The sequence below is a fragment of the Humulus lupulus genome, chromosome 4 (assembly GCF_963169125.1).
Source record: "Humulus lupulus chromosome 4, drHumLupu1.1, whole genome shotgun sequence".
Lineage (NCBI taxonomy): Eukaryota > Viridiplantae > Streptophyta > Magnoliopsida > Rosales > Cannabaceae > Humulus > Humulus lupulus.
In genome coordinates, this window is record NC_084796.1 from 127,470,480 (window position 1) to 127,483,138 (window position 12,659).

General features: G+C 36.6%; 1 long non-coding RNA gene across 1 annotated transcript; it reads right to left on the reverse strand.

Moving 5' to 3' along the window:
* Positions 1-5,524: 5,524 nt before the first annotated feature.
* Positions 5,525-6,550, reverse strand: LOC133829165 (uncharacterized). The gene is made up of 3 exons (XR_009891589.1): positions 6,498-6,550; positions 6,207-6,411; positions 5,525-5,640 (listed from the first exon to the last, which is right to left on the reverse strand). It is a non-coding gene; the product is annotated as an uncharacterized LOC133829165 (long non-coding RNA).
* Positions 6,551-12,659: the final 6,109 nt, after the last annotated feature.

A 12,659-nucleotide genomic window follows, 5' to 3' on the forward strand; every position in this document is an offset into this window, starting at 1 on the left:
AGCACGGGGTATAGCTGGCAGGAAAGCGCATGAAGAAAGCGTACAGATAGAACATCTACCTAACTTTGGAACGAACAACTTGAGTCAAACTTGACAGCTTACGACAACTAGATAATCTCTAGATTGCCTCTTGTACCAACAACTTAGTTCAAGATGCATGATGGCCATATCCCCTTCTAGAAACTCTAAACTTGGCCCATGTTAAGTTGGATTAGTTCTTCGAGATACAGTTCGAAGGATGTGTTCAGCTCGCAGCAGCCTGGTCATGACACAGAATGAAGGATCCCAAAATACTCAAATATTCTATATACACCTCATAAAGGCCCCAATTTTATTACACATTTATTACCCAAAATCATGGATGTAAATTCTATAGGCAACCATATCCTTAAGTAAATAAGAAGTTACCCAAATTTGCTATTTACCATATTTATGTACACGGTTTCCCAAAGCTGTCCAGGAGAATCCTCTATAAATATCATGGGAATGGACAAAAAAGGGACCAACTTTCCATATACTGAAACAATGTTAAAATTGTCATCAACAATTTCTGCCAGACTTCTAAATAAATCAATACGATTGTCCTGTGGATTAGGTGGATTTTAACCACTGAACCACGTAAAAGTGTGAGTGTTTGTGATAATTTTCATTTTTTAAATTACAGTTTATCAAAAAGCCTAATATCTCTATTGAAAGATTTCTTAATCCACTGTTGGCGGAAAACTGCGTCAACAATATTTTTGGGTCCAAAATATTTTTTTGGAGTATATAAGAGTACCCAAGAAGTTTGTGAGAATTTGGGGATGTGTTGAGACAAATTTTGGAGCACAAAGTCAGAGGCATCAGTTATGTGTCACCCTTGGGAGGTGACATGTCACCTGGGTTGGGAAAATGAGTCCAAGATAGACCAGGGGATACATCGCCTGGGCTGTACGTGCATATCCGTAGAGTTACATATTTTAGCTCCAAAACATATATTTAAATGCTCTAATCTCTTTGGATCACTCTAATGAGAGTCCTATAATATTTAAAGGTTGGATATGAGTTAATTGGTGAACTGATCACTCACCTATCTCTCTCTCTCTAAATAAAAAACTTTCTCTCTCTGACTAGCTTTCAAGATTACTAGTTTTCTATAAGATCGTCATCAAGAAAGCTTGCCTTATATGATGACCAAGGACTGTGTATCCCAATTTCATTCTATTGTAATTGCTTCAAGCATTTTCATAGAGAAGGTTTGGAATAGAGATTTTTTGACGACAAACCTACATTTGTGTCTAGCATTGCAACTTTTGTGTTTCACGTACAATCATAACTTTGTGATTTTATGTTCTAAGGGTGGTCCTTCAAGAAAGCTCCACTCTACATTTTGATATCTTTGAGTTTATGATATTTTTGTTTCCTATCATTAAAGTTATATTATTGGTATATCTTATTTTGAGTTGTAACACAAAACTAAGGTTGTTTATAGCCTAACCCCCGACAATCAAAAATCCTTATCTTTTAAACTTTGTTTTTTGGTCAAAGTTTTTATATCTCTAAAGGTTTTTGCGCTAACGATAGTCATGGAATAAAGCTCTTCAATCTCAGCCCTCAAGTTCATGTCTAAAGATCTAGTTAGGCTAGCTAAGTTTGATGGCTCAAACTTTGTAAGGTGGTAAGAGAAGATCACATTTCTCCTATCAGCTTTAAAGGTGCACTACATTCTAGACAAAGATTTGAAGACTTTGGAGTTTCCAAAGGATGATCATTCTCCAGAAGTGATTAAAGAAATGAAGAAAAAGGAAGAGGATGAACTCATTTGTAGAGGCCACATACCCAATTCTTGGACACCCAAGGCTAATGCCATAGAGAAACCCTCTAAATCCTAAGGAAAGACTCATAAGAAGTCCCAATCAACAAAAGATACTCGTCTAGATCCAAGGAAGAATGAAGGGAAATTAAAGGGTGTGAGAGGCCCTTGTTTTTTTGTGTGGCATATATCCAATTATGCACTCCCGGCATGCTAATCAAGGCAATAAACTCTATTAGCATTTTTTTGTCATTACAACTATTCCCTCCGACTGAAAATTTCATCCTCAAAATTTACCTGAATAACTTGGGATATTGATCCCGCATAACTGACTCTAGCTCCCAGGTCGCTTCCTCGACCCTGGTATTCCTTCATAGGACTTTGACTAGAGGAATCGTATAGTTCCTCAGAACCTTATCTTTTCTGTCTAGGATCTGAAATAGTCGCTCCTCATATAATAAATTTGTCGGTAGCTCTAGATCCTCATATTCCAAACACATGGGTTGTATTTGAGACGTACTTCCAAAGCATTAAGATATGTAATACGTCATGAACTCTTAATAATTACGGTGGAAGAGCCAATCTGTAGGCTACCTTCTTGATGCTCTCCAGGATCTCAAAAGGTCCTACGAATCTTGGGCTCAGCTTGCCCTTTTTCCCAAACCTCCTTACCCCTCTCAACGACGAAACTTAGAGAAATTCGTGATCCACGTCCTAGAACTCCACGTCCCTATGAAGCAAGCATTCAAGCTGAGATCTTTTCAATTGATTCATTAGTATTCTGAACCATCTCCGGTCCCAGATACTTCCTCTCCCCCATCTTATCCCAATGAATGGCCGATCTACACTTCCTTCCAAAAAACATCCCATATGTAGCAACTCCAATTTTTGATTGATAACTATTATTGTACAAGAACTCAATCAACGGGAGGTACTTACTCCAAGACCCCTTAAAGTCTAGCACACATTCTCGAACCATATCCTCCAATACCTAAATTGTCCTCTCAGACTATTCGTCTGTCTGAGGATGGAAGGTTGTACTGAACTTCAACTGAGTTACCATAGCCTTCTGTAAACCACACCAAAACTTAGAGGTAAATATGGGATCCGCTCCAATATTATAGACTTAGGAACCCCATGCAGTAGTACAATCTCCCTCACATACAGTTTTGCCAACTGATCAACAATGTAGGTTATTCTCACTGGTAGAAAGTGAGCTGACTTGGTGTACTTGTCTACTATCACTCACACTGAGTCATGTTTCCCCACCGTCCTGGGTTAACCTCCCACAAAATCCATGGTAATATCTTCCTACTTCTACTCGGGAATACCTAAAGGCTGTAACAACCCCGCTAGTCGCTAGTGTTCAGCCTCTACCTACTGGCAAGTTAAACGCTTGGCTACGTACTCAACCACATCCTTCTTCATCCTAGGCCACCAATACAAAGTCTGTAGATCCTGATACATCTTCGTGGTCCTTTATGGAGTGAGTATGGTGTAATATAGGATTCATCAAGAATCTCTCGTCTAATACCCATATCCATCGGGTCACATGGATAGAGAATTCAAATATTGAATGCCCCATAACAATGGATCCATGGTTAACTCAATCGAAGAGGAGTTGGTTGCAACCTTGAGAGAGGTAAATGCCATCCAAGTGAAAGTACAAGGGTGGTGGTATAAAATTTGTGCCACCATTCATGTTGCTTATGATAGAGAGGTCTTCATGACCTTTGAAGAATCAAAGGGTGGGCGTGAGATCCAAATGGGAAATGAGCAAAGGTGCAAGGTGTTGGGCAAGGGGAATGTTAATCTTTACTGCAAATCTGGAAAGAAAGTTCTATTGACCAATGGTTGTATGTTGCAGATATGATTAGGAATCTTGTGATTTTGCAATTGTTGAGCAAACCGGGCATCAAAGCGGTGTTTTAGTCCGGTAAGATAATTATATCAAAGGAGAATAACTTTGTGGGGAAAGGGTATGTGTGTGATGGGATTATTAAAATGTGTATCAAAGACAATGGTTTTGATAATAATGCATGCTCATCTTCCTCTTATGTGCTTGGTTTTGATTCTATTACTTTATGGCATAATAAACTTTCTCATATAGGATATAGTACAATTAAAAGAGTTATCGAATGTGATTTAGTTGTATGCAATGATGTTCAGCATGACAAGTATGAATTATGTGTTCACTTTAAGATGGTAAACAAAACATTTTCCAAGTGTTGAAAGGAAAATTAACTTGTTAGATTTGATACATAGAGGTTTATGTGAATTGAATGAAACAATTTCAAGAGGTGGACATAGGTATTTTATTACCTTTATTGATGATTGTTCTAGAATCACATATATACACTTTCTTAAGAATAAGGACGAGGCCTTTATTATGTTTGAAATCTATAAAGCCGAAGTTGAAAAGAAAATAAAATTGATTAAAAGTGATAATGGCGGTTAATACTTTTCTAATAAATTCAATGTGTTTTGTGGGAAGCATGGTATAATATGTGAATGTACAAACTCTTATACACCCCAACAAAATGGTATAGCAGAAAGAAAAAATACAACATATGTTCAAATGATTAATGCTATGCTATTACATACAAATTTGAATTTTGCGTTATGGGGAGAAACCTTGCCTACGCCTTGTCATATTCTAAATCAGATTCCTCTAAAGAAGAATCAAATTTCTCCATCAAATGTGTATTTTTAGGCTATGCCTCAAATAGAATGATCTGTTGGCTATTATACTTGGAGTCTAATGTGATAATTGAATCAAGAGAAGTGGATTTCTTCGAGAGTTTGTTGTATAGTTACAATAAGCCTCGAGGACCAATCTCATTAGAAGGAACTCAAGAAGAGTTACCTTCAAGGGTTGTAGAGAAACCAACACTGCCTATAAGAAGCCAAAGGCTTAAAGATATTAGATCACAAAATGAAACCTCTCAAGAAGAGGCTCTTTAGCTAATAGACAGAAACCATAAGGGAGACACTTGGAAGGATCAAGTGGATGATGATCCTAAGACTTTCCAAGAAGCTATGTCCTCAAGGGATCTAACTTTTGGAATGAGGCAATAAATGATGAGATAGATTCAATTATGTCTAACCACACATCAAGAAAAAATGCTTTTAATAAGACCAAAAATGTGTTATCAAAACATACCATAACACTTTTTGACGTGTTAAGACCGACTATGTTATCGTAGGTTAGGGTACTTTACATAACACTGTATCATTGTTATACAGATGTGTTATTATACTGTCAATGATAGCACACTTTCTATGTTATTTTAATAAATAGATAAGTGTTTAATTATATTTTTTATAGTTGATTATATAACACATTTCAATACATATAAATTTGTGTTATACTACACTTTAGTATAACACATTTTTTGTGTTATATAGTGAAGTTTGCATAACAAAATTCTTTACTTATAAAAAGTGTTATTGTAATAGATATTATAACACATTTTTCATATTATTTTAATATTTAGATAAGTTTAAATTCTCATTATATATTCATTTATATAACACTAATTTATTCTATTATATTTTTATTTTTTATTTATATAATTAAAATTAACTTTCTAATATATACTAGCATCATCAAATGAACTTGATTATCAAATAACAAAAAGTAAAAATATTCAACATTGTATTAACAATCCACAAATTAGTTTAAAACATTCAACACTGTCATCAATAACAAAATGTTCAATAAGTATTCAAGTAGTCTTAAATATTCAACATATTGAAAAGTTACTACTTCCAGCACAAAATATTCTACAGCTGCCCAACACAAAGCCTTCAAAATTAAGTATCATTTTCTATTTCGCTTGTCACATCTGCAAAATAAACAAAGAAATATTTTATTGCTATTATCTAGCATCACAAATTACTTCAAGAAAAATGCTATGGAAATTATTTCCAAGAGAGGACACAACATACAAAATAATGAATTCACAACTACACCAAAGCAAACAAAGAAACCAAATACTAAATTCTAAGACATTGGTTCTTTTTTGAGTATGAAAATGTACTTTCTAGCACTAAAATGAATGTGGTGGCTATTGATTGACATTATCTCAGGGATCTGTATCAAAGCTATTAGTCTCCTCAACTTTGCATTCGGCCAAATTGCAGAGCTAGACCTAAATATAACCTTCCACAAGTTTGAAATGTAGAGGATTGCAAAAAGATCAAGAATACTTATAGCAACAGCTTTGAGACTAGCCATATACTAAAAAACAATATGTTTTCACATCTGTAGTTTGGCTTTCAAGATAATTTCTTTGCGATCTCAAAAGAAATCGCACTAAAATGAGGCAACACATACACTCAGAATTTAAGAAATATGCCATTATAAAAATAAAGAAATGAATTAAAATAACCACTTAGAACTTTTCCTTACAATTTGAAGCCCACTGTATATTCGGTAGAAATCCTTACATGTGAGATGGAAAAAATAAGATTCAAACCCCATTGGACACATCTATCCACTGATCGAGCGTCTTGATAGCTTTTCTTGATAGTTGAGTCTCGCGAGCCAGAGCGATCCCTTCAGCCAAAGAGTTCACATTGCCACTAACCAAGAGCGCCGCTGCTGCATTTAAGATCTGATCCAATGTTTTTGGCGTGAATTATGTTCTCAAAAAAAATTAAGGCACTAGTGCTTTGTCATAAGAATTAAGGAGATACTTACAAATGCATCTGCAATTGAACTTTTCTCTTCTGACAATACACCCTTTAGTGCCTCGACATTATACTCTAAGCCTCCACCTCACAAGTCATCCAGGGTACACCGAGGAATCCCAAAGTCCACTGCATAATCAGTGATTTGTTAGCAGATTGAAGTGGCAATATAACATCTGAAATTCCATCTTGGTAGCCTAAATGGCATATTTCCTTGAATGGAAAAGAAAACAAAATTAAAAACTAGCGACAAGTTTCTCACATGGATCAAATGAGAATTTCTCAATCTTTTCTGGTGTAACATCAAGGATTAGCCCAGGTCCTGTGTCAAATAACTTATGAGTAGTTTTGAAGATTATGTACGCTGAAACTTGTATATAAAAAAATTAAGCTAATTTGTATTACTAATTTAGTATATGTAGTTAAGCACATACTTGTAAATCAATAATCTGTTCAGAGATAGTTCACTTCTACAAATTGCCAAATCAATATAATTATAAATAATAAATTTATATACTTTTGTGGATTTAATGAAAGATATCCAAATACACTATCTATTCTTCCCAATAATCCATACCTATGACTTAAAAGTATGCATCACTAAATAAAACAACCTTATAGGTTGAACTGATTAATACTTTTGTGGATTCAACGTTGTTTCTCCTCCTACATGACATGTCAAAATCTAAAGATTGTACGGACATACAAAAGAGTGTTGGGCATCTAAAAAAAATATAATAGATACGGCATAAACACTCTGCAGCGAGTCAATGAGCATTCACTATCATTTATTCTTTAAAGTGCTATACTAAATTTAGACATGCATGAGGAAAAATTTCCAGTCTGTACAAATGTATTAAATGGGTGCTAAAATGAAAAGCAGAAGGTATGAACGAATATCCAATTTGGAACCTTATGTTGCACATGTAACCTCACGAATTTCTTGGATAGCAGCACTAATACTGTGAAGAACCATTTTCTTCACCTGTTTTCGTGACAAAATAAAAATAACAAAAAATATAGTATACATCAATACAACTAATAAAAAAATTATTATATAATTACATCTTTCAGGATTTTTATAAGATTTTTACCTGTAACTTGTCTACTTTGGCTTTATGGTCTTCTGGATGTAGTTGTATTTCATCGGACAATTGGGTACACTCGGTAACATTCTCCGAAGACATAAAGTCCAACACAACATGAACACAAGCCTGATCATGCCAAAGTAATATAAGTAACAGTATTCCCGTTAACTTCGTGACAAAATATACTTCAACATACAATTTATTACGATATGGTATGAACCAGAACTGCACGTCAGAGAATCAGAAAAAGAAAATCTAAATCATATTCTCTAATTTAATGGGAAAATATTAGTCAGTTATAAGCAGCAGGAGGGAACTTTTAAGATATAACTTTTACTCATGGAGAATAAAATAATTGTTTCATATATCTTTCATAATTCAAACTGTCAATACTTTTGCAAAAATGACCTTAGGGCTCTTAATCTGGTAGGGACATCCAGCAGGAATGATAACATCTTCTCCTACATGTTGCATGAAAGTCCAAGGTTAAATCTCTGGTAAAAATAGAGATGGGTTAGATTCAGTTATTTCAGATTACCACAAATGATGAAACTCACAAACTACTTACCAAACTCCTCCTTAAGCATCATTTTGTGAGTGGTGTCAAGAAAGAAACTCTGATCGAGAATTGGATGATCAACCTAAGGCAGGCAAGTTAAAAGTTTAAGAGAAATTATTTGACAGGAAAAGACGGTAACATTTTAGATTTTACACTTACCCACTGGGCACATCTTGTATGTGAAAAACATCCCACTGGGCACCTTAATCATTTATATTGACTGATGAGCTTGATTTACATACTTGATTGAATTAAACATTACTGCTGGTTGGTTAGTTATATCCTATTGTTAATTGAGTTTGATGATTAATATTTACTGTTTTTATACTATTGCTTAGTTGTGCATGTTGTTTTAAGTTTTCTTGATAAGCCTTGGCTCACGGGTGCTACGTTGTGCAGGTAAGGAAAGGGATAGCAGAACCAGCCATTAGTTGAAGAGCTTCTGGGGTGGTGTGTACATATGCGGCCTGCTCCATCGCCACAGTTCAGATAGCTTCGGAGGAACTAGGGTTAAACCCTATTTTGCCGCTTAAGACGGGCAAATTGTATTCTATTTGTCTTTTAAGAGTCTGTAAACTGATTTTGGGATCCCGTTTATAAACTTAATATTTTAATGAAAAATAACCATTTTGTTGACCAAATCATTTAATACTTGACCTTGACTTAGTCATTAATTACACATTTGAGCTCACACGACTTGCTTAGCACTTCAAGCACTATTTTATACACAGTGTAACGATCTTGGTTACCCAAGGTGTTACAACTTGGTATTAGAGTCGTCTAGGTTTAATTGTTCCTGAAGACTAGCTAGGCATGTACACTCGCCGCTAAAGATAAGCTTCACTCACGGTTAGGTACCCAATGATGTGATTATGTGATTCGTTTTTTAAATTAAACATATGTGCCTTATCTAAATGTTAGTATAGAGAGAATGATGTGTATGAGTGTATTTGGCAGTAATGGGGTTTGATAAGTGATGCATGAACATAGTAGATTTGTGTTTTACTATGTATATTGTGTGTGTGATTATTGTGATTGTTTGGACCTACCCATGGGATGATTCTGGATGTGAATATCAAGGCTGAGGGGTTAAGTCATTGAGTGGGCACTGATTCATAACATATGTACTCAAGATAGTTAATTGGACCTGGTACCATTTGTATGGGAGGTTGTAGATGATAGTTAGGGTCGGAACCCTCCATCTGCCCCTGGAATTTGCAACAAATGTATGCTGGTATGCGAGTAAGACTGCTAGATCAAAGTGAGGAGATTAGACGGTTGAGACAGCGGGTTCCGTTGGGGAAACGCTGCTTTGTATATCTTGACAGTAATGGCACCAGTGTGGGTACAACTTGAGAATTGAAAAGTAGATAAGAGTTATCGTATGATAGAACTTAGAGGCACTATCCTCCAGTTTCTAAGGGAGGTTTGGTTTTGTTCAGAACTCATTAGTAAATGGGCATGGTTAGCTCCGTCTTTGATAATGTGGGAATGGTAGGCCATGATAGAGATTTGTGCCACACGTATGCAGCAGAAAGATGCCCGAACGTGGTGGGAGGTAGTACCCCAGACCTACAATGTTATATGTTGGGTTGGGAGGAATTCAAATAGTAGTTCGACGAAAGAGACTACTGTAATGCAGTTTGAACTGCAAAGACCAATGGGTTTACGGACTTGGTTCAGGATAGCAGGACAGTGACAAAGTATGTCAATGAAGATGATGGGTTGGCTAATCCACTTTTTATTTGGTACCAGCGAATGTGGCCTAGAAAGAACAATTCATTTGAGAATTGAACTTTGGAATGGACCAAAGTGTTAGGGTTGCTCTAGTACAGGAAACTTTTTATTTATGCTCTGGCAGTAGGGAGGGCCTCGTTATAGAAGGTGCAAGAGAAGAGATATGGTTTGAGAGTGTCATAGGGCATAAAATTCAGACAACGGTATCCCTATTTGTGGGATTAGATAGAGGGTCAGATGCCCAATGGATAGAAAAGAAGGACCCCTGATTGTTCTACTACTCCTGGTCATGACAGGAAGGGTTATAGTTTACAGGATAGTCGTTGGGGTAGCATTGAAGCCTGATGAAGTTATTTAGTATGCCCCAGGTGTGAGAGATGCCATCTGGGAGAACGCTGAGTGAAGGCATGTTCTCTATGTGGAACGATTGGGCGTGTCATGAAGGATTTCCCGTAACCAAAGTTGGGAAAAAACCAAGGAGTATAGATTATTTGACCCCAGGTTGAGGATCTACCTTGGTGCAATCAGAGCCTGAGGCTAGTTCCTCGGAGGCGACTGGTTGACTTGTTAGTTCCTATTCCTTGTTATGTATTAAGCTGATTAAGTTCGGTGTTACATATCTCCCAGAAGAGACACGGATATGAGGCACATGCGTCGAGGTTGCTATAAAATAGGGTTTGAGATATTAGTGCTTGCTCGGAAAGAGTTTGTAACTTCCAATAGGAAGGTTAGAGTACTATTGGTGAAAGGTTTACAGTAAAAGTGATTGAGCTCGTCATATGAGAGTTTTGATATGACCCTGAGTAGGGAGTAATCTGCTAAATAAGGGACAACCATGAATAGAAAGAGATGGTGATAACGTCAGGATTTGAAAGGGAAGGACCTGATTGCGTCTACAAGATGCCTAGATATTGGGGTAGGTACCACTTGGAATATATTAGTTAAACTTAATGGAAATTGGATTGGCCAGTAAGGTTTCAGATGGGTGTACAAGGAATTGTTGAGCACATGATAGGATTAAGGTGCGAATAGAATTGGTATTAAGGACATCATGAAGAACAGTGTTAGCTCAGCAAGAAGAATTAATGGTTTAGTTGTAAGGGAATTGGTTTGGGGGTTGATTGGACAGAGCATCTCATCATGGGACATGCCAACATCACTTGTTAAGAATGAAGGGTTCAGTTTCCCGATTGTAAGATAGGACAATGTTCTCAGGAATTGACCCTCGATCTGGTTATTACCAGCTGAGGAACAAGGAAAGGGACATTTCAAGAATTACTTCTTGCACTGGGTAAGATGTGATAGTTTTTCAGTGAAGGATCTTAACTGACCAGTGCTTCAACGACACATGTAAGTTCGTCAAGCAGAGATTACAGGAATGACATGGAAAAGACATATCCAAATTGATTAGGAATATGTTGGGTCTACTCCCAGCTAGAAGCAGAATGAAAATGACGACTTCATTGATAATGTTAAGACTGATGAAGCGGGGTTACAGGTTAGGCTCTAGAAAGAGTAAGCTTCGTTCTTCAAGGGTATTCAAGGTCACGTTATAGGAACTGATGGGATCATGTATGAAGGAACTTAGTCAGAAGTCATAAAGAAATTACCGAAGAACGCCTGAGGGGTGATAAGTATAGTGAGACGGGTAAGACACGTCAGCTACTACTTGAAGCATCTTTGAAGACAGCAATACCTAAGACTAAGATAACACAAGATCCTAAAGTTTGTTTGAATGAATAGTTTCATACCAAATTTTCAGAAGACATAGTGAGGATTGGTTAGAACCCTATGGTATTAGAATCCATCTGCAAGGGACGGATACGAGAGGGCAACATGATGGCTAGTGTCTTTCATTAAGGCATGAAACTATAGGGCGATACAATGATGACTAGGGTGCGCCCATGTACAGATTGTAAGGAACGATTGATCGTGCTTCAGAGTAGATGAAGGGACAAGAACACAAAGGTTTTATGTGGGGAGTTTGGTTGATGGTAATGCCAGATAACCATGGTTAGGGTGCGGTGATGGCACCTATGGAATGGTAGTGCGTGCATTGGTATAAGGAATTAAAGTGTTTGATCACCCATGAATGAATAATCATGATACTAAGGCCCTAGTGGGAATTAATGGGTGATTCACATTGGAAACCCTTGATTGTATAGAGAAAGGTTAACATGGAAGCTAACAGCTTAAATTGGAAAGGTCAATACAAGTTTGATAAGAAACCACAGATTACAGTAAAGTCAGATGAGGTAACGCCCAAGATTGATATAGCACATGCAGTTGATAGCTGGCAGATGTAACTTTATTAACAATGAAGTTCAGGGAGGAGATTTTGTGGGAATGATTAAGAATCCTACCATTTTAGTATGAACGGATTAAGATATGAAGATATGATAAGGGATTCAATGGAGCTTGGTGTGAAAGTTGAGAATCTAAATGAGTATTGTATTACCTCCTTATGAATATTGTATCCAAGAATTTGAATGAATATTAAGATCTAAAATTTGTATATTTGAAGGTAAAAGGGTACAGTGATGGACCGTAAGGGTGGACTACATTAGACTGCATGTAAGATGATTGAATATGAAAAGTTTTGACTCAACAGGTTAGGTTAACACTCCTTGGTTTGTGTGAACGGGTGTTACAATAATGCGTATGGGCGAAGGGAGACCATATGTCTCTGCAGGACACCAAAGTTGATGATGTCGGACTGAGACCCTTTATTTCCCAAGTTCTGAAAGAAAGGAAAAAAGGTTGTAGAGGACAAAAAGTATAATATTGA